This window comes from Miniopterus natalensis, chromosome 6 (assembly GCF_054644295.1).
Source record: "Miniopterus natalensis isolate mMinNat1 chromosome 6, mMinNat1.hap1, whole genome shotgun sequence".
Classification (NCBI taxonomy): Eukaryota; Metazoa; Chordata; class Mammalia; order Chiroptera; family Miniopteridae; genus Miniopterus; species Miniopterus natalensis.
Window position 1 is genome coordinate 50542089 of NC_142086.1, and position 23754 is coordinate 50565842.

A 23754-nucleotide genomic window follows, 5' to 3' on the forward strand; every position below is an offset into this window, starting at 1 on the left:
AAAAAAGGAATGTGCCATTGCTTGCACTAGTTTAGGGTTTCTATTTAAGAATTTTATTTGTGTGTGTGTTGTTGTTTTTTTCATTTGAGGCCAGGATATTAGCTGGGGTGTGTGTCTGGAAGGGTGAGTAATATGCTTTGAAGGCGTGAGAGCTGGGCATAGAGACTCTGGCTTAGGGAGTGGGAGGGAGATAGAGAAAGGGCAACTCAACCTGTAATTCTGGGAAGGAAAGTGAACAGAAATGAATCATATCTCTGCTTAAAAATTTAGCTTTTTAAGTTTACATGAGAATTGAGACTAAGTTTCTTTTTTTTTTTTTTTTGGTAACCTGCAGTGGTGCCTGTCATCCTAAATATATGAGAGTGGCAGTAGGAAACAGTGTTATGCCCTGTATGAAAGTGATCTGAGGATTTTACTTAAAGCAGTTAAGAGGTTTTGAGATCTCTGCCTATGTCTTTATTATTCATGTTTTCTTTCTTCCACTTTCATCCTTTGTCCCCTCCCCCATCCTTTTTGCCCTTTCTTCTCTCTCTGTTTATCGCCTGTTCTCCCTCCATGCCTGCAACCCTCCATTTCTTATTTTTCGTATTTATTTATTTAATAGACATTCATTGAGCATGTGCTAAGTACAGAGTGAGCTAGATGCTTGGGACGTGTGATACAAGGATGGATGAAAAGCTTATGGTCTCTGTTGATGGAGCTTCCAGTCCAGCAGGGTAGGGGGACTGTACACAGGTCAAGGCCTCCTACGTGGAACCTGCCAAAGCTCTAAGTCTGGACTGAGCAACATCTCAGTTTCAAAGTGGAATCCTGGGGTTACCGAACGGAGGAGATATTTTAAAACCTAGGCCTGGAAATGTAGTTTCTGTCAGTAAGTCCTACTGATTTGAATCCAGGAAAATACTGGCTATTGTAATCTGTTCTCAGCTGTATAAAATATTATATTCTAGTACTATATAAACTATGGTATATGTGATAGTGTATACAATACCTTTTAATATTACAAATCATCTTGCGTAAATGAACTTGAGTGTGACATGAGAAACTGACTGCTGTAGGTCCCTTAATCAGATTCTCCTGTCCCCTTCTTCCTATCCAGGAGAGCAAATTGGTAGTGAGATTAAAAAGCCAGTGCTCTGTTCAGAAAGACTTACGAGGAGCTATGTGCTTGGCAGGCCTGCTTAATCAAACGTTACAAGGACTAAGTCCATATTTGTATTTATGTGTGGAAAAGGAGGGCAGTGATTTCAGAGAATAATTGAGAGGTTACATCGGGAGGAGACAAGTGAAAGCAGAGTGAGTAATTAACATCCAAGAAGGAGTGTAGAAAGCTTGAGGATAAACCTCGAATGTGCACACATTTGTCAGAAAGCTGTGGCGGGTTAAGATCTCACTGTGCAAGGCCCCTTGGACGTGTGTGCCTTGAGCTCGACAGCTCATTGCTTTGGGGCCATTTAGTAGGAATAATGGCGCAGTCCCATTTAACAACTTTTCAAGTTCTCACAGCAGTAAATGATGGAAGAAAATGGTCATGATAATTATGTTAGTTAACATTTTTTGAATGCTTGCTACATGTTTGAACTGTATAAATACATTCATTCAATCTTCATAGTAACTTTCAAAATTACAACCTAGCATTGTCTTCCTCCGACAAGTGAGGAAATAAAGATGAAGTGACTTACCCAAGATTACACATATGGGAAATGAAGCTATTAAGTATATTAAATACTGATTCTCTTTAACAAGGCAATTTCAGTTAATATTTATTCACTGAGTGCCTGGTAAGTTCAAAGGCTTTTACGTCCACCATTATTTATGACTCCTGCAGCATCTCTATGGGGTATGTTAGGTCAGGTTACCCCTTTTTAAAAGAGAAAATAATGAAGGCCCAGGAAAACTATCATGTGTAAGAACACATGGATAGTAAGTGATAAAACTAATATTCACTTCAGGTCTACTTGCTCCAAAGCCTAAGTACAGTCCGCTGCACTCTGATGTCTGTGCGTAATTTAAACCCACATAGATGGGTCTCATTTTAGGCAACTTTCCCATCGCATTGGCTAGAATCTAATAGTTTCTGGTGCTTGGGAATGTCCATTTCAGTCTCTCAGTAATTATATCATACATTATACAGTCTTCACTGGACTTGCCAGATAAATGAGATGTCGCCGCTCTTAACCGCAGGACTCAGTGCCGCCGGCTTCCCATTGGCTTCACCTGTTGGTAGCGGGAGCTGCCATCTCTCCGCAGAGCCAGCCAGCCAGGCATTTCTGAGTGGAGCGGAGCCCAGGTTGAAAGTGGCACGAAAAGGAACGTGTCCGAACCTGGCAAGGACATCCTTCAAGTCAATGTTTTTGTCAACCAGGCTGACAGAATCTCCGATTTTGATGCATTTCATTGCTCCTCATGAAGCCTATTTTTGTTCTTTCCCCTTCCTTTTGTTTAAATGTGTTTAGTTGCTGACAGGCCATATTCATGCACCTTACAAAAGAATAAATAAATTCTAATTAACATCTGAAATGCAGAAGAATGTGGCCCCAGCTCCAGTGGGAGAGTTATCTATTGTTTGATTAGAAGTAAGAGCGATTTCTTCTAAATAAGGGTACACATGGTTTTCCTGGCAATTACAGAAGGGAGTTTAAAATGTTCCCGTTAGGATTTGGATGAAAGAATAAGAATTGTTCGATTTGGATGGTTTCCCGTGTTTAAAATCCTGTTTATCTGCAACGTGACTGAAATAGATGCTGGGGAAGGGAAAGCGTCATGTCCGTTCTTCTGCTTCTTGCCTATACATACCACGATCTGTCCACCTGGAATGTTCTTCACCTGCTTAGTTACCTCTTCTATACTTTTTGAGATCAGGCTCAAATGCAAAACCTGTGGCAAAACTTTCCTGAAGCCCCTATCTCTATCACTGCCACTTGTTCACTCCCTTTTTGTGTCCTCAGAATGCTTTTTTAATATTCATATTTTGGGATTTCCAATAGTAAACTCTCTTTAGAGTCACTATGTCCTGCATGACCATTTCCATTGCTAAGCTGTTGACTGCCTAAAGGTTCAAAGACCATATTTGATACGTGTTTAAATTCTCAGCGCCTAGTACTGCTGTTCCTGGACCTAGTAGACACTCCTGGTTAAACCCTCACCACCAGCCCCAAGTGTTTAGTGAATCAGCAGGTGAACATTATGGTGACTCATTGTCTTCACACAGCACAATTCAGATTCAAGGGTCTTAAAAGCCGGACTATAAAAGGAATAAAAAGGTCACAAGAATATCTTTAATCTCTGGAATAGATTAACTGCTTCCAATCTTACCGACGGTTGGAGGGGTTGGAACATCCTCTGGTGAGAGGGTCTGGGAAACAGAGCACAATCTGTTGAAAGTAGAAGGGATGTCAGAGTCAGTTGGCCCCATGCTCTTTGACAGATGTGGAAGGAGGCCCGAGAGCAGCCTGCCCAAGGCCACCGTCCGGAGGGCTGACGGCTGAGCTGTGCTCCAGCCCCTCCTGAGCACCCTCTTATCGGTGTTTTTCTCTCGCACACAGTTGTTCTGTTCTGCGTGGCAAGTGCTGTGCTTTACTTACTTCTGCATTCTCCATAGCACTTTCCAAGTTGTCCGTTTTGGATTCTCAGTCAATATGGAAATGAAATAGGGTTTCTCTTTTGTTTTCATCACTTTCTCCCATTCTCTTTGTTACAAAGGCTATGAAAGAAGAAAGTTAGCTCTGCTTTGGAGGCCATAAGAAAGAACGTTTGCCCAGTCTTCAGTACCAGGATTAGGACACAGCTTTCTTCTCTACCCTTGTTTCTTTCCCAGCTCTTCGCCTACCTGCAGCGCCCCTCCCTCCGCTCTGCCCAGCCCAGGCCTGCTCATCTCTCAGGTCACAGCTTAAGTTTCACTCACTACTAGGCTAAATAATGCCCTCTTGCCTCAGTACTCTCTTCCTCCGTGGTGCTTATCGTAATTTTTAATGTTTCATTTTTGTGTGTGCTTAGTCACTTAATGTCTGTCCCTTTAACTAGACTGTAAAGTCCACAGGAGATTATTTGCAGTCTTCTGCACCATTAGATATCTATCCATCACAAGCACGTGGTACCTGATACATGATGGGTACTCAATAAAGTTTTATTTAATCAACAAATGAGTGGAGCACTTATTTTTAGCTCTTGTCTATCTTTGCCTAGTGACTTTTTAGTGAGACTCTATTCCTTTAAGACCCTACCTGCAAGATAGGGGGAGCATTTACTGTACTTCCCTGAGGCTTGTCCTAGAAGGATTCATGCCCTGCCCAGGGATTACCTTATTTTGCTTAGTTCTAATCTGCCCCATTTCTGATATCACAAACACCTTTTTATTGCCCTCACTTTTTTCCAGAGTAAAAATTTAGAACCCCATTTCTTTGTATTTTCAATACCTCACCTTGTTTTCCTTACGGACAGTGACTTTGCTCATCTTTTTGGCCTAATGCATTTGTAATGCCCTTGTGTTAACTAACTACTGGACAATGTTTAGGGATCCTTAATCTTTTTATGCTATGGATTATTTTGACAGTCTTGTGAAGCCTGTGGATTCACCTTGCAGAATAATAATTTTTAATACATAAAATAGAAAATACAGAAGATTAAAAAGGAAACCAATTATACTGAAATATAATTATCTACAACTCTCACTTCTCATGACTGCTCCTAGAGAAGACCTGGTTTGACCAAAAGTGACTTCCACCCCACTCCCCAGGCACAGGTGGAAAGTGGGTAGATTGGTTGTCCAAGATTGTGATGTTGTGCTAATATATTTGGGCCTCAGTGTTTAAGCTGAAAATTGAGGTAACCTGTCAGGTAACCTTCCAAGCAACTCTTTTGTTCAACTTTAAATAGCCTTTAATAGTAGGCCTCAATGAGAGGGATATCTCTCAGCAGATATCCAATTCAGGCCTAAAGTTGGTTACTGCTGCATTTATTGACATTTAAGTGAATCATTATAATTACAGAAGTACCACTAGTGGCAAGTGGCCAGAAGAGAGCTGCCATTGTGACAGAGGACTTCAGATTTTCCAACCCAGAACACTCAGTCTGCAGGTGCTTATAGTAGTGGCACCGGAGCCTTCCTGCGCCAGTCCAGGAGAGGCAGAGGGGATTACCTGTGCTCCCTTAGGCTTTGCTGGAGTTTCCATTGGCTTTTGCAAAAGATGAACATAAACCATAGAGAATATTGGCCCCAGCGGGACAATGAGTGAGTGCTTGGCAGAAAAATAAAGGGCATCTCTGTGATTCCAGTCCTGAAATTAAGACCTCCCAGTAAGGAAATATCCAATAGAATCAATGTATCTGGGGCACGTTGGAAAAAACCTTAGTCTTGGAGCTAAAAGAATCATGTTGAAATATAAATCAGTTCTTTGTGCCTTGCACTTTGCACAAAGGGCCCTATTTAAAATTTCATTGGACAGTCCCGTCATTTCCATTGTCTGAAGTCACCCTGTTCTCTTCAGGTTGTACACTCTTCAGGGAATGTTTCATTTAATAAGTACTCGTTGAGCACTGGCCATGTGTAAGCACTGTTAAAACCTCATTTTAGGAACTATGCTATGTCCTGCGTAAATGTCTCAAGCAAAATTAAACATGCTGTGTGTATTTGAAGAATTCCTTGGGACCCTTTGCCAAGTTTCCATGTAAGTAATTATGATGTCCTTCACCTATTCTTTCAGCCTTATGTTCAAGAGGATTAAATTCCCCTATTTTTTATACAATATACATTAGAGGGGAAACAATCTTAGGGATATTTAAAATATATGAGAATAAGCTGTATCCTCAAGCACGATACAAACACACATTTACATAGAACCAATTTGTATGATAATCACAGCCATTCTCATCCAGAATTTCTCAGCAACCTGAAACCAGTTCAAATTTACGGGATGTAGCCAAAAATGATATTCTTTGAGCTACATATTTCCTCAGATTGGTGGGAACAGGAAAGCTGTTCCTACAATCAGCCTTCCCTTAGTCTTCAGTGCACTTCCCCGATTTCTTCTGCCTATCAGAACCCTGCTCATCCAAAATGCAAGTAAAAACGACCTCTTCTGTGAAGCATTGTTCTGCATGTCACCAAACACAAATATTTGTTCCTTCTATTGTGTTCCCATCTCTCAATTGTGGTCCTTAATCATCTGCATTTTTCATTTACTGTCTGTCTCTGGTTAATTATGCACTCCGTGAGATCAAGTGGCATATTTTTTTCCTTTTTATTTTTTTGTCCTAAATCATCTAGTTCGGTACCTTGCAAATAGCAGTGCTCAGTAATGGTTGAGTAATGAATAAGTGAACAAACGAGTGAAGCTGAAGAAAAGTAGTTCTTTGTCCAATAAAAATTGGGGAGTGACTCCTAGGCAGCCACGTGCTGTGCACTGTTTTCTGTCTTGGGCACGTACACCGTGGTGAACAAGTATCTGTTGCCACAGCACTGGTGGTCTAAGTCAGCAATTTTTAAACTGCACGCTGAGGCACACTGGTGTGCTGCAAAAAATTTAAAAACATGCAATACCTGACTGTTTAGTCGGGGACACTGACTTCTTTTCCCTTGTATTGTCAAATATAAAAATGACAACAGCCAACACGCCGATAGCTGTCCAGCGTGAATGGTCAAAATTATACCTTTTTTAGTCAGATCAGCAAAACATATATTTTTTGGCATGCCGCAGAATTTTAGTAATTAGTTTATGTGTGCCGTGAGATGGTTGAAAATTGCTGGTCTAAGATATAATAACACTTATAAATGTGCTCTCAGTGTTAAAGGATATGTAGCCAATAATGTAGAGGGATTCTTTCACTTGTGAGGATGTATGGAAAAAATCTGTGGCTTTTAAAAATGTAACACCCAAAGTGTAGAACTGGACTTTTGTGAAATTCAGTGGGCCTAAAGAAAACAGCCTGTTACTGCTACCAGTGCCTAAAACGTATTAGACATATGAATCATACACATCAAAGAGCACAGAGATTCTGTTTCAGTCTCAAAACAATCACTCCGGCCTGGCCTCATCCAAACCATTTCTTGCTTGAAATCCTCTGTTTTATCATCTATTTCTTCTTCCCCCCATAACTGGGTGTCCTGAGGATTAATTACTGTAAAGCACTTTGCAAATGAAAGACCTGTATAATTTCTAAGCGGTGGTGTTTTATTGCGAGTGATGTGCCAGCGGAATATTGACAAAAGCTCCCTTCTGCTAACGCGCGCATTGATGTATTAAACTCCTGCTGTAGAACAGTACCTCTGGGAGCCACATGCATTCTTTCCCTTAGATATGTGAATTGGCAATTAAAAATAATTATATCGCAGTGCTCCTTGTGATGCCGGGTGAGAAATCCGCAGTGAACAACATGGTATGTGGTCTTTGAGTTTCAATTACCAACGAGCACACTTTTCTCTCCCTCTTCAGAGTATTGCATCGGAACCAGGGTAGCCATCCAAAATCTTGTGGGTTGGTTTTTAATTCTTGAAAATGGTTGCTTTATAGGATATTTTCAGGAAAGTGAGTGAAACATTCCTGTTTGTGGACTATCCGATTGCAGGAGACTTCTAACCCACTAGGTTTCTTTCTCTTTTCTATTTTTTTGAAGCAGGCGTACCTGTGTCTACATTGAGTTTAACACTTTAACTGTGCTTCCTAGCATGTGCCGGGGAAGGGATAGTAAGAGATTAGTAAAACCCTTGCTGTGCCCAACAGAAGCCTAGATAATTAAACTTGCGCAAAGCAGTTGGAAGGAAGTTAAGCTATCTCATTTTGGGCCGTTCTGCTGATTACCAGGAGTTTATTCCATTTGTAAACCTGGATGTAAGCCTGTGTTCTCTGGTTTGGGCTAAAAGCTATTCAGGAGTAGTGATAGCGGTGAAAAGGAGATAAGAGGATTAGGCGGCACCGCTCTGAAGCTCCATCACGTTTCTTTTCTGAAATGTAAGGTTGGGACTTTAAAGATTTTTTTCTTTTGTTTTCATATTTGAGTGCATCAAATTTGCATCAGATTTTTAAGGGATTATAGAAGCTTTATAGAAAATTATAGAATATTTGTGTGTGCTAGATTTGAAGGCATCATAATGTTCTTCATGAAGAACTGAAGAATCTATTAAACTAAAAATAAATAAATATTAATCTCTTAGGTTTGGAGATTTTGTTTTCTTATTAAATCATGACAATGTTGGAAGATTTGTTTTAGAAGTAGAATAAAATGTCTGTTTTGCAGTATTTCTGTAAACCAGACTTATATTAGAATGACTGTCAAATATGGGGATGTTTGTGATAAAAGTAGTCTCTGTACAAAGTCTTGATTTTGGCAAATACTTTAGGGAAGAGATGATTTGATATTCTATTAAACTGACTATTATTGAAGAGCAAATCTAAATTCACCTTTAAAAATATTCCATCAAGCAACCATTTTCAGTTGGTATATTTTGCTATAGTTTCTCATTAAAACACTTCATTAGCATCTAATCAATAGTGTCCCTGCTATGATTATATTTGCTGCTCTTAATTGGAAAGAAAATTAGGGAAGAAATGTAGACCTTAATCTGATCCATTCACATCAGATATTCTGTCTTTGAATTTTAAACTGAAGAATAATAATCCTTTTTTTTTTTTTTAGATCTTACCTCTGTTGGTGACTTCTACAGGAAAAATAGCATCTAAAACCTGTAGAGTCATAGGGCAGTGATTATAGTTAGGTGAGGTCTGGGGAAATGCTTACTATGCAGTCGGTGCTGATGGTTATTCAAAACTGAGGGCCTCGTTTGATTTCTAGTTTTAGTCCTGCCACTGATCCAAGCCACTGTCAGAGGCTTGGCAAGGTTCTCTTGGATAGGTTGCCTTTGAAAGGCAGAGAGAGGGCGTGGGAGCTGCCAGTACAGCGAGGGAGCAAGGCAGGGTGCATGCCACCCTTCTTTGGATCATCCTGAGTCTCAAAGCCCTATCATTTTGTATCACTAGAAACAATTACTTCCATCTGCACAGACCACTAATCTTTGTAGGATATTTAACCTGTTACATTCCACTGGTATCATTTGAAGGTAGAGCCCCATGGCTGTTACTTTGAGGGTCTCTGTCCCAAGCAACCACGTTTTTTGATGACTTCATATGCTTTGTGCCCAAAGGAACCCTCTTAGGGGTAAACAGTATGTATTTATGAAGAGCTATTGTATTTTGTCAGGCAGTAGTTACCCAGTCTGATTACGGTTCACTTGCCCTTATCCATTTGAAAGATTACTTACTGTTGCTTCTCTTACTCTCTTCTTTAATAGTTGAAAAAAGTTGACCTATCCAGTCATTGCTCTCTCCAAATTAAAATATGTTGGAAAACCAGAAAGAAAGAAAAATCACTCTGAACAGTCATAAGAGAAGTCATAATATCTTTGTCTGGAATTTCTTGTACTTTAGTGATAAGTTGAAGCAATGATTCTGCTTTCATATGATCTGATATCTGTAGTTCTACCAGCCTAAGTTGTCTGATTTCCTTGCCTAAGGAGAAGGGAAGCTACATGTAAGAAAAGAGAAAGTGAGAGTGACGGCATTAACAGGAGTGAGAGCTGGGAGCAGCAGCCCTGATTGAAGAGAAAAGGCAGGGGGATGTTAAACGTAATATTAGAAAAACTTCTACAGAGAACAAGAGAGTTTGAAAGGTGCAAAACCCTCCAAATCTTTATTTAATCATAAATAGCGATTCAATGTATTACACTCCTGAGAAGTCCAGTTTACTAAGGTTTAACTCGACTAAATTGTCCTCTTCAAAATCTCAACAGAATTTGGCACTTCTTTTTGACACCGAAGATCTCACGCTGGTGGCAAATCAAACCAGCAGAATTACTGCTAAATCAAATCGGAATTGAAGACATGGGGATACCGCGGTGGAAAGATAATGTTAAGTTTTACTTCAGAAAGCCCTTTTAAATTGCATTAGAGTTCAGCAGTAGAGAGAGGAGTAGAAAGCCCTAGACACTTACACTTCACTTTCTCTCCTGTTCGGAAATTGTGACAAGTAATTTTTTATATAATTTTCTTTCATTCCCCAACAGAAAGTGTTTTTCTTCTTCCACACCCTGCCTTTATTTTTCCTTCAGAAAGCATCACACAGACTCACAATTAGATTAACGAGAGAAATCTTTGATCTACTTAAATGAAATGCCTCTCCCCCACTTTTATCTCTCCTCATCTGTCTATGGAAATAATATAAAGGAAATTCTGAAAGTGTGACCAAAAGCACCTCTTTAGAAGTTAGTTATTCAATTAAGTGTGAGTTGAACACACACATGTATACGCATATACACATATATGTTTTTAGATAGGAGAGCCAGAGTAAGAGAGGTGGAATTTGGAAGCCAGGAAATTGTCTAGACCTTTAAAATATCCCCCCCCAGGCCTCTCCTGGTGCTCGGCACAGGCAATGTCCTTGCCACAGGCAGTGTCCTTGCCACCCCAGATACACCTCAGCCCAGGCCCTTTGCCTGGTCTGTCTAGCGAGTGGGGGGACATGGAAAGAAACAAAAGGAAAACTAAGGGAAAACAAGAAGATGAAAACATGTAAAGAAAAGGGGGAGAAATAGAACAAAAAGATGAAAAAGAATTTCCCTCATATTTACCTCACTACCTTAGACAATAAAGTCAATCGTATAATATTTGAATAAATGAATGAAATGGTCTTTTCTTGAATGTTCCTCTGTTATTTATTTCCTTTACAAAAATTGGAGAGGAAAGATGATGACTTAGTGGAACATATTGTTTCTGTCTGTGACTGTGTGATGCCAGACGGGTCTGTGAACGCTCAACAAAATATTGGTTGCTATTCTTGGTTCTCTGCCCAACTCAAAGCTAAGGCACGTTTGAAAAGAAAACTAATGGTTTGCCAATAGCTAGTTGGGCAATGCGTGAACAAGGTGAGCCCTTAGAAAGTCACTGTTGTCATGTTGAACGAGCTTCTAATTCTGAGCAGTGGTAGTGGTTTTAAAGTTAACATGTATACAACTAAAATTTGCTGTCAATTTTAGCCATTTTCATATTTTGGTGGGATGTACCTGCACATATATTGAGCTTTGACTGGGAAATTATATTCCATTGCTTTCCTATTTCCATTTAAATGGTATTTTGCGTTGGGTTTGACACATGGTTCCAATGCTAATTTAATACAAATATTGTCAATCATAGCATACTTTGCTTTTATGAGGACTTTGGGAAAAGACTTTTTTTCCTTTTGAGATTCACAGTCTGTTCTTTCAGGATTTAATTGGCAAAGGTTGAGTAACAATATTTTATCTTAAAACTTGGAAAGAGTGTATTTTCATGGCTAGTTTATTTCTGTGTATTTATTTTCCCTTATTTCCAAAGGTTTCTCACATATATACCTATTAATGTGTACCTTTTGATCTGGATTAGTAAGCCAATAATTCCCAGAGTGTTTATTTGAAGAAAAAGTCTTATTTGTGGAGAAATATCCTGGAATACTCCTCTGACTGTAGTGCTAATGAAAAGAAAAAGCAATACCCACAGGATTCCTAAACTTTTAGCCCACAGAGTAATTAACAAGTTGTTTCATATCTCCAGATATTTTCAGATTTTTTAATATCCAAAAAGCTCTCCTAGTCAATGGTATGAAATCACCACATTACTATAGAAAAAGACCTTTACTCATATAAAAATAATGTACAGTCCATGAACAGGGGAGATGATAATTTAATGAGCAAGGGTTAGTCACAGTGTATATGTAGACAGGATGATAGATACACAAAAGTATGAATACATGTTTAGATGCATTGATTTATATATGTAAATAACTTTATAGCTTATTAGACCAGAACTGACACTAAGCCCCTCAAATTATTAACAAGGACATGATCTGTACATAACTGGCAGGAAATACTTTTTTTTTTTAACAAGGCATCACTTTAATAAAATGTAGCATAAGAATCTGTCTGTTTTGTGCAGCAAGTGGATTTTCCCAGCTTATCACATAAAGAAATAAGTATCATGATGTCATAATGTGGTGAAGATTTGAAAGGTCAGCCCTGACTATGCTGCTTACTAGCAGTGCAACTTGGGACATGAGTTTTCCTCTGTGAGTCTCTGCGTCCTAATAGGAATTAATCTTCACGGTGCTGACTCACCTGGATGTTGTGAGAATCAAATGAAGTAATGACTCTGAAAGGGCCCTGGAAGTCCTAAAATGCTACCCAGAGGTAAATGCTAATATTGTTTGAATGCCCTAGTGTTCAGTAAGTTACAGCGTGTGTTAAAAAAAAAAAAAAGCATCCATATAATTTCTGTAAGCTACCCAGAGCTGAGTTCAGAACCCTCAGCCACAGAATGCCTATTTGTGCCTCTTCTTGCCCATTACCAAGAAATATTCTGTTATAAGATTTGTAACTCTTGTAAGGGACCCCATGATTAGTGTAGTATGGAGCCCACTGTATCACACTGACCTGTGATACTGGACGCTGGGCATTATCAGCAGATGCAGTGGGAAATTTTTAGGGTCAGCCAACTCTACAGTAAGTCATGGATTTCTCTCCTGTGTCCAAGCCATCATCTCAAATCTATATGGTCTTCGACTCCTATGTGTCATGTAGACTAGAAATCTTAATGCAATTTTTTTAAAAAACATAGGAAGATAAGAGCACATCATTTAGCTTAATATGTATACTACTTTCATGAGGATAGTATTAATGGGCAAAAACGAAAAAGGCATTCTTTTTTAAATTACCAGTTATAAATTGGTAAAAAAAAGTTTTTAGCAAATAAATTATTGCTACCAATCATTTAACACTTGCTATATGCCACGTGGTGTGTTAGGTGTTTTACATGCATTACTTTATTTAATCATTAGCACATTTTGTTGCTATACTATTAACTCCCAATGAGTATTAATAGATGAGAATTTCTGAAGAGTAACGAAGTTTATCTGGGGTTGTGTGACTAATAAATAGGAGGCCACAGAGCCAGGCTCATCTGGCTTCAAAAATACTTGCCCTTAATCACATTGAACCTAAGAGCTGTCCTCTGCAAACAGATGTAACTACCACAACTTTCCTTTCATTCACTATTTTATAAGAAGCTGTTACCCCTTTATCTAAAGCCATATTGATGTGTTATTTGAACACAGAGATGTAATTAGTAGTCAGTGTAGTGTTGCCAAAAATCTTGGAGTGAAATATTAGAAGACTTGGTTCCAAGCTTGAACTCTCATACAGAGTCATTTTGCAAATGTCAGTTGATCTGTTTAAGCTTCAGTTTTTTCATCTGTAATAGGAAGATGGTAAAACCTGTTTTGCAGTGTTACTGGAAGGTTTAATGAGGCTTAGTCAGCTATATTATAAAATAAGTTTTAATTGGACCTAATATCACTTTTAATCTCTACTGGGTAAATTCTGCCTCTTCCCCTAGTGAGGAATGAACTAATATTTGTTGAGCATCTAATATGTGTTAATATTAATTACAGACTTAGAAATTAGATTTTATTACCCCAATTTTATAGTGAGTAAACAGAGGTTTTAAAGTGGCTCTCTCACATAATGCAAATAATAAGAGGTGGAGTCGACAGTCGCACTTTAGACTCTTTTCTTCTGCAGGCTGGAGTCAGGTCTCTGCAGTACCCAGCAAGATCCCAGTTTGTTTCTCATACATGTCAAGTTTCAATGATCTTTGTATTTTGAATTCTCGGCCTGGGTTGTTTTCTCCATATGTTCCAATGGCTGCTCCTTCTTGTCATTCTTTTCTTCCTTTTGGCACAGAAGCTGAAAGGCGCTGCCTTGTACTACCTCTCCTAGTTACCGGTCGCATGGCCTCTTTTGTTTTCTTTATAGCACTTGTCACTGTCTGAAATCGTATTTTTATCTAGTTATTGGTTGACCGTTCTAGTAGAATATAAGCTTCTAGAACTAGGGACCTTGTCTACCTTGTATGCTCTCGTATCCCAGCACATAGAGCGGGGATGGCACAATAGGTGTAAAATCAAGGATTCTAGAATGCATTAATGATGTTCAGCTGTCTCATAAAATCTATTTTCTCTGTAGGCTGAGGCTGATCAAATCATTTTATTGAAATTTTTTTTTAAAATGTGTTGTTATTGATTGCAGAGAGAGTAAGGGAGAGAGAGAGACATCAATGAGATGAGAGAGAAACCTAGATCGGCTGCCTCCTGCACACTCCCTACGGGGGACTGAGCTCACACACATGTGCCCTGACTGGGAATTGAACCATGACCTCCTGGTTCACGGGAGGACACTCAACCCACTGAGCCACACCGGCCTGGCCAGGCTGATCAAATCATTTTATTTATTTATTTTTATTTTTTGGAAGTGCTGGAGGTAAAAGTATGAAAATTCTCAAATGTGTCAGATTGACTAATGGGAGCTTTGTTAAGCAATTTCATAGTTCTTTGCCCTTAGAACCCTTCCAATCCAACTGGACTCTTCCAGATTTTATATTTTTGCATGATATATGTCAGCTTTTTACATTTCTCTGTTTGTGTGTGTTTGGTCTGGGAAAAATTGAGTACAGAGAAAAAGGAACATTGTCTCTTCCAGAGGAACTTGAGATAAATATACTCTTAACACATTGTGTTTCTCCAGTGCGTGGCATGTTGAACAAAGCTGCAAATGTTAGTTGATTGAATATTTTCTTCTATGGGTTTTTTGTGTGTTCCTCTATTACAGTATTTATTGAACTATCATAGGTTACTTATATATCTCCTTTAAAAGGACCATGTGTCTTAACTTTTTTTTGGTATTTAGCACAATCCCCCAAAAAGGTTGTCAGGGGAATTAAAAGGGGAGGAAATGAACTGTTTAATTTCATTTCTTGTGAAAACATAATAATCCCTATTTTATAAGATCAGGATGTGTGTGTTTTTCTCTTTTCATAATAACTCAGTTACAAATATTCCTCTGAACTACTCAATGAGGAAAATTCCTTCCCTTTGAGCAATATAAAAGAGAAGCTGTGGTTCTGTATCTTGGCTGTGGTGCTGGATTCACAAAGCTATACATGTGATAGAATCACAGAGGACTAAATATACACACAAATGAGTATAAGTAAAATTGAGGAAATCTGAATATTTGAATAAGACCAGGAGGTTGTATCAGTATCAATATCCTCGTTGATAATGTAACTATTCTTTTGCAGAGGTAACATTTGTGAGATGTTACCACTGGGGGAAACTAAATAAAGGCTTCACAGGAATTCTCTGTATTGTTTCTTACAACTACATGTGAATCTACAATGATCTTAAAATAAAAACTTCATAAAAACAAAATAAAACTTCTTAAAAACAATCAATTTCTTTGCCAGTGGTTTCATAACGCCTTGGAGTTAGTGCAACTGTCATTAGCAGAATTAATCAGTGACACTGTTAACTCTCCAGGATATGTTTTGGATACACAATTTGAGAAAATGCTCCAAACCCAAAGTGGTACAGAGGAAGCTATGACCCAATGACCTTGGCTGGAGTTTTTGCCCTTAGAGCTGCTCTGCACTGTTTTCCACATTTGTCTGCAGTTGCACTGCTGGTCACCTGGAGGAAAGAGGGACAGAAAGACCGTTAAATTTGATTCTGTGTCCATTGTTTGTAAGCGTTGGAGATGTTACTGAAACTTCACCTTTTGTCAGTAAAAAAGAAAATGTTTCCAAATCAGAAGTTAAAATTTCAGGAGAATGCTAATGAAATCATTTTAAATGTTTCAATTTCCTGAATGATTATCGGTGTTTTCTCTGAATGTCACCTAATTTCTTGCAAGGATTTTGTGGCACTAAGAGGCTTGAGTATTGGTGAATAATTTGAATTTATGCTAGGACAGCAAGGGCACTCTTACAGAGTGGTGCTTCTTGACTGTGATATAAAGCGAAGCATACAAACATGGTACACATGAAAACTCATGAGGAAGTCTTAAAGACATTTAAAATGGAAAAAGAGTGCTTATATTTTCAGTACACAGTTTATAGCCCGTTTTTAAAGTGCAGTTCCAAATACAAAACTGAATTTATAAAAATGTTCCATGTGCCTTGGAAACAAACACCGCTAGTTTGGGATAGACTCAGTAGCTGAAGATTTTTATCTACTGTGTTATTGAAAAGTAAAAGGGTTGATTTGAGCTCTCCATGCTTGAGTGTATCTATCATAGTCAGGATTCTAATTATGAATACTTTATAGCTGATGATTCGAGAAATAGGATGGCCATGGATGACCTTTCAGGCTTTTAGTTGAAATGTAGAATTGTCAATTAAGATATAAATTATTTTGGGTCTTGAATGTAAATTTAACTGGACTTCATCTGTAACCAAAGATCATATATAATTTATTGAAGATTTTTTTAAATTAATCATAGAAATAAATCTAATTTTAAAAAGAAGATTCATGAATCCCTTGGGAGAAAAGATTCTCTGTTTTGTGTTCCTCTAAAATGACTCCCAGATGGTTTATGTAATTGTGCTGCGGCTTCGATAATATTTCTTGATAACTAAGTACAGTCTGCATTATTGCTATAAATTGCTCTGGTTCCTCGCTGTGAAATATTTTCTTCTGTTACCTATTTGTGAATGATAGATCATTGTCACACAGAGTAGTATTGCAATTCATAGACTTATTTTTCAGTACCCACATTTTACTTGAAAACTTGTCACTTCTACCTAAAGTTATTCCTTTAATAAACACTCCAAATTCTAGAGCAATTTAGGCAAGATTTTTAATCTAAAGCCCTTTTTTAACTTATTCCTCGAGATAATAATACGTTATCACACAGTGACTGACAACTTCACTTTCTCTTAGTAACTGGAGCCATCAGGGTAAGCTGGTCCACCAGGAAACTCTTTCTGGCTCAGGCTGCGTTAAGGAAGTATCTTTTACTTGTGCTCCTGTAGGGTGTTTATATCTATTTATAGCATTTTGTACTTTGTTTTGAAAGCAATATAATGTGTCTCCATTAGTAGTGAGTTTCTTAAAAGCGGATGATTCAGCTGCCATGTCAACCTTTGTGAACTCAGGTTCTAGCATAGTTCTTGGCACACAGTAAATATTTAATAAATAGTTGTTGAACTTGAAATCTAGACAGATGCTTTACTCTTTTCAATTACATCCTCAGAGGCATGTAAGGTTTTGCATTTATTTGCTCCGCAACTCAGTGACCCCGTTCTATTCTGGGGTTAGTGGTTTCATGGCCTTGGCTAGCTTTTCCCGTGTAAGCTAGTCTTACTTGTGTTCATTTTCAGAGCCTTTTTTTGTCATTGCTGCTTCTAATTTTCTTTGATGCAACAGACCGAATAACTAAGCACATTAAAACAATAAGCTAAATTTTACAGACTGTTAAGTTCTGAAAAACCTCGAACAAAGCTATATGCTTGGTGTTGTGTTAAGCATCATGGTGGTACAAAGAGAAAAACATATGACAGAGTTTCTCCCCAATTTCTCTGGAGAGGCAATCTGCAAAAAGAGAACGCTGTGAGGTAACATCTATTCAGCACTGAGTTGTGCAGTGCAGGTGAGGCAAAGCGGGCCAGGCTAAGGGAAACGGGAAACAGAAGAAAGTTTACATTTTCATGGCAGGCTAGTTAATTCAGCCTAAACCTTGAGAAGTAAGCAAAGAGAAACAGATCAAGTGATTGGCAGTATTTGGAGGAGAAATGTCTAGTATAGCAAATACTAGAGTTTTAAATTTTTTGGATCTGGGAGTCTTTTAATTTCTTCTGAGTCACTCAGAGAATTCTATAGATGTTTGACCATTAATTTTTTATTTAGTGTCATTTTTATGTAGATTGCCTTATATTTAGAATTGGATAGAATGTAAATTCTAGGGACAATAGTTTGAAACTTTAGAACGAATGATAATGTTTTACACAAGAGTGTTGACTAAGAGGTCATGAGGTTTAGGTCTCACGTGACACGTGTGTATCTCATGCTCAGCAGCAAGTGGATAGTGCCTTCAAATTCCCCATAAGTAGCCAAAATTCTGCTCTCGTGGAAATTGTATTATTTGATTTTTTTCTGTTAAAGACAGTTTGATAAGACATTAATCTCAGCACGCTCAAAACAATAAAAATACCCTAAGTGATTTTAAAATATAAATTATTACAATTAATAGAAAGATTTTTATTGGCTTTGTGAATATATTCATCCCATCTTTTCATACGTGCCTTAATGAGGACTGTTTAAAAATTCTTCCATGGAAGCCTCTGTATGCTCAATTAGTATGCATACCTAAAGCAACCAAAAGTCTGGTCATGATTCCAGAAAGCAAGCAATTCAGCCAGACTATAGAGCACTTTGAGTAACTAAAAAGAGAACAGATTTCTGGGTGTTTTAATTCTCCCTAACTCAGTAACACCACAGTGCTCACCGCTGGTAACCGAAAAGGTCTTTCAACCAGAGTCTACTGTTAATGCACATTTGACTTGGAGGGTTTTATGATTTGGCAAGAACTTTAGGGCAGCTAACATGCTGGAGAGGGGAAAAAAAAGTATTCTAAAATCTATTATAAAGTCCAGTCCTCTTTGATGGTACCCGCAACACATATGTTGGGAAATCCAGCCAGGTATCTGATTACATAGTACTCGGAGCATTGGGATCAGTCCTCCGTCTCCTCCGCTCTTTCTGCAACAAGTTCATATTGTAACCAAAGCATCCTTACTTCCAGATTTGCTTAAATTCTCACCAGCTTTTTAAATCTTCACTTGTGTGAGTAGAATTCGTGGCTGCTTCTCTCTAAATCAGCCATCCTATGCGTGTGTCAGTAAATAGGATGTCTTTGTGTGTAATTGAAGACAGAGCCATCTCTCCTGAGCTGTGATCTCCTCAGGGTGAGGCACCAAGCTGTGCTCATTGTTTCATCTCCAGCACGTGGTAGATGCTCGGACATTTGTTGTCATAGTGCGTGAGCGCACTTAGTTAGTTAGTTTGCTCGATTGTCTATGGTTATTTCCACTAAAACAATATGACCTTGACATAGTATAGAATCTTACTTAAATACTATCAGAACAGGATGTATTTGCAGAGTGGTGGTATTTCATTTACTTTATGCAAGAAGTTTTAATTACTAAGGGCATCCATGAAAATAATTCTGTTGGCCCAGCCCAAAAGGTGGTTCACAGCATGAACACCAAAAATTGAAATATAATTAGGTTCTTGTACATTTCAGTTTTTATTAAGGAAGGGGAGGTGATGAAGTAAGAGCTTGAGAATTTAAACGAATTTCAGGATGTGAAATCGTTTCTAAGTGAGAAAATAGCAGTCACAAAATTATATGCACATGATGGATTCTTAGAGAAATGCTTATTTATTTATGACATTTAAAAAAAAACAGGAGTGAATTACATCTAACAATATTTCATTTACTTATTTCACTTATTGCCTATAATAAATTGATTTTCTTTATAACTCATTGATCTAGAAAATAAGTTCTTGATATAAAAAGATTTCTTTGGGATTATAGTGAAAAGAGCACTAGATTTGGAGTCAGGAAGCTTGAATTTTAGTACTGGCTTGACCCATTTAGAATTATGTGGTTATGGCCAACTTCCTCTATTTCTTTAAGGGTCAGATACTTCATCTGTAAAATGGAGGTAATTCCAGTCTAATAGGAATTCACAGTTAGCTACCAGTAAGGGCCATGGGATTAAATGGGGTGACATATTGTGCTTCATGTCACAGTGTGTAATTCCAGGCTTGAACAGCTCCTTCATTTGCCAGGTGAGGGTAAAGCGCACCCAGAAAGTAGTGTCCTGGAACAGCTTGTCGTATGTCTGGGCTGTAATGTACCTTTGAATATAGGCTACTTTCCCACTCACTCACTGGTGGAGCTCAGCTGGGATAGCGCCCAGCCAGTCCACTCAGCCTGTTGAGGGGAAATCACACTAACACATTAACTTCAGTGTCACCACCAATCTGGCAGGAGCTCGGGGCTCTCTGCATAACCCAGGGCCCGAGGAGTCAGAGGTCTACTTTCCCCGATAGTTTTCCAAGTGGTTTCAGGAACTCATTACGAGACTTCTAACCCAGTGATTCTCTGACTCTGTGAGAGCCAAGATATTGCAGTAGAGTCTATCCAGCGCCCAGTGTTTTCTGAGTCATTGGGAACTTGAGATTTGGAGTTTTGTTTCTTTTGCTCACTAACTGTATCGATCTGCCGTGAGAGTCATGACAAATATTACTCTCCCCCTGTGGAATGGGTGATAAAAGGCAGTTTGCAGCGTGACCTACTTTTCTAAAATCCAAATAAACTGATACCTTTTCCCCCCCTCTTTATACCACCTCCCCCCTTCTGTTCCCACCCCCTGCAGCTAGCTAGAGACTCATGTCATTGGGAAGCCAAATTGCAAAGCTAGTATATTTTTTTTACAATTATGTTGGAAATTTCTGATGTAAGGATTATTTGAAGGGTATGGTAGGGGACAACTGGAGTTGGAGCACATTGCAGCCAAGATCTCAAAGTGTTTGAATAACCAGACGGCCATTTAACAATATTAATTGATCATCTGTGATGGGCAGGGTGCCATGTGGTCACCAAGATATCATCAAGGGTAACAAGCAAGCTTCTTCTTGCCATTAAGAACTTTGGAGTGTAGAAAGGATGTTGCAGTTTGGAGTTTGATGACTGACACTTCTTTCTCTGGTTCTAACCAGCAGAAAATAGAGACAAGTAAAGATGGGGACTTTCTCCTAAATTGTTTCCTATTTTAGCAGTTTTGTTCTCTAGCATCCCCATTTTCCAAGATATGTAGGATAGCCATAAAGAGAGAGAACTGGCTGAGAGGGAAAAAAAAAAATAATTGAAAGGTCAGTCAATTGGGAATCAGGAACCTTGCTGTATTCCCGCTTTGGTTCCTAATTCATAATGGAAATTTGGGAGGTTCTTTCATTCTTATTTAACAAATACCTATGGAATTCTCATTGTATATTAGTCACTCTTGTAGATTCTGAAGATGTAGTGAACAGAACATGCAGATATTTTTGCTGCTGTGGGGTATAAATTCTAGTTAGTTTTTTTGAGCCTTGGTATATTTCCCTATAAATAAGAAACTCCCTACTTGATAAAATACAGGACGGAACCTGAGAACCTCTCAGGATCCTTTCATGTTTAGCATACCAGACTATGATTATGATATATAATGGTTGTGACAGGAAAGGGCTAGAAGTTATGAATGTGAGATGGGAAACACTGTGCTTTTCTAAAATAATGACAGTATAGTGACTGAGTACAGCTCAGTAACAATAGGGGCAGCATCTTCCCATCACCATCGGTGAGGAAGCCGGTCCCGGAGAGGGGGCGTCTGCTTCATGTCCATCTGGTTTTTTATTGCTTTGCTAAAACAGAAAATTTACCTACGGGAGGAACCACTAAAAATTGCAAGATGAGTGATATTAAGCTACATCGATGTGGCAGCAGAATTTAGGATCCTCTGCAAACCCTTCTTGCCCTTACTAGGAATTTAATAAATACTGGGCAGCAGTAATTAATCTTCAAAATTTCACGAATACATGTTATTAATTTTCATTATTCTCTGGAACTATATTACTAGCTTTCTGTGGCCTTTACACAGGGAATAAGACTGAATCACAGGGCTCCGTTGTAAGCTCAAAAAATGTCATCTCATAGAATAGCTGGTCTAGCTCAGGAGGAAGGAAATATCAGGTGAATCAAAGCCAGACCTGAGAGAACAACGCTGGAATCAATAAACAATACATCATTAATTCATGTTTAATTCTAAGTACACCATAACTTACAGTCACTGCCCACAATATGCACATAATATAAACATAATGTGGTGTGATACATATATTCTAAGTACCTTGTGTTATGAGAACACATAGTTAAGGAGTGAATAAATTTTTAATCAAAGACTTCAGGGTGGAAATAACACATGAACTGGGTTATGAGAAACATTGAGGCTCTTATTGTTCTGTGAAAAACAGGAAGGGTATACCAGGCAGAAGGAATAGCACATACCAACGAAACAAATGCAAACGTGGTGTGGAATGAGCAGCGAAAAGTGAACTAACTTCTGGTTTCTGGTCCTGCACGTTGAGAGCTGAGAAGTCATCACTCCTGTCAACAAGAAAAAAAAAGCTGAAAAAGCTGAAAATCAACTACTCTTTTTAGATACATCAGAGAATTGAGACCACAGGTCAAACTGCCAGCTGAAAACTGGGAAAACAGGAAAACTCAGAGCTTATTGGGAGCAGAAGCTGCAGCTCCATCTGGTAGGAACACTTAAAGGGTGAGAGACTAATTGCTGGAGTCAGAGCATGGACAGGGTAACCCCTGGGGACCCAGCATCCACTGGGGGCATGCTCTCAGGAGCTGTAGCTCCAGGGGCCCCACCAAATTTTCAGGGTGAAGATAAGAGACAAAGTCTTTTTGCGTGTGGTAGTGGATGGGGGGAAGTAACCACCTGAAATAATGCTGAGAACTTTTGTTATCATTGATGAAAGCCTACCCTTAAGGGAAACTATTTTACCAGAGCCTAACCAACTTGCATTTCACCAGAGCTCAACCATTATGGGTTTTACCAGAGCCTGATCAAGAGGGAGAAGAGAAATGCCGAACTCCACTCCCTCCCTAGCCTTCCTATCTAGGAATTTAATAAATATTGGGCAGCAGTAATTAATTTCAAAATTCACATAAGGTGTAGGGAGGGAAGCTGAGAAGCACTTGTTAAGGTCACAGCCTAGGCGCACGGGCCCACTAAAGATTGAGACCTAATCATAGGAATATAGAACTTTTTCGTCACCCGCTCACACCTTGTCACCACATTGACAGGGTTATTGCGTAATAACAGGTTTACAAGGGTAAAGAACCACAAAGCTCATACTCTGAGAAGAAGCCTCTGGGAAAAACCGAAGGCAACAGGGAAGGCAAAACAGGGACAGTAGAGGCAATTTTAGCCTTTGACACTTACAGCTATAGCAGACAGTGAACACAGCCTAACTCCTGGCCAAATAAATATAAAACCTTACACTAAAGGCCTGTTTATCTCAATTCCTTTTTGGCTTTAGACAAAAATTACAAGGCATGCTAAAAGGCAAATACAATTAGAAGAGACAAATCAAACATCAGAGACAGACTCAGATATGACAGAGATTTTGTAATTATTAGATCAGAAATTTAATAGACATATGATTAATATGATAAGGACTCTGATGTAAAAAGTGGGCACCATGCAGTAATAGATTGGTCATGTAAGCAGAGAGATGGAAACTCTAAAAAAATCAAGAGGAAACACTAGCAATAAAAAAACAGTAACAGAAACGAAGAATGCCTTTGACGAGCTCATTAGTAGACCGGACATGTCCAAGGAAAAAATCAAGAAGCTTGAATATATGTCAGTAGAAACTTCTCAAACTGAAAAATGAAGACCCCCCCCCACACACACACTTATAATAGCATAACTAAGAACTGTAGGGCAGTTATAAAAGGTATACTGTAAGTTTAATGGGAATGTCAGAAGGACAAGGTAGAAAGAAAGGAAAAGAAGAAATACTTGAAGTAATATCTGAGAATTTCCCAAAATTAATGACAGGCACCCAACCACAGATCCAGAAGCTCAAAAAACTGCCAACAAAATCTGTTCCTGGCCATATCTTACTTAAACTGTTGAAAAACTAAAGAAACAGAGAGTATCTTGAATGAATCTGGAGAGGTGGGCTAATGTGTTGCCTATAAAGGAACAAGCAAAGAATTAGGTTGGAGTTATCTTCGGAAAGCAAGAAGAAAGTGGAGTATGATATTTAAAGTGATTA

At 38.6% G+C, this 23754-nt stretch overlaps 1 protein-coding gene and 1 pseudogene across 1 annotated transcript in view; both read left to right on the top strand.

Annotated features, from left to right (window-relative positions):
- Positions 1–23754, top strand: part of FGF12 (fibroblast growth factor 12) — a 440873-nt gene that overhangs the window by 317261 nt on the left and 99858 nt on the right. The gene's annotated exons all lie outside the window — the stretch shown is intronic.
- Positions 10396–10513, top strand: LOC148092909 (small nucleolar RNA SNORA51; annotated as a pseudogene).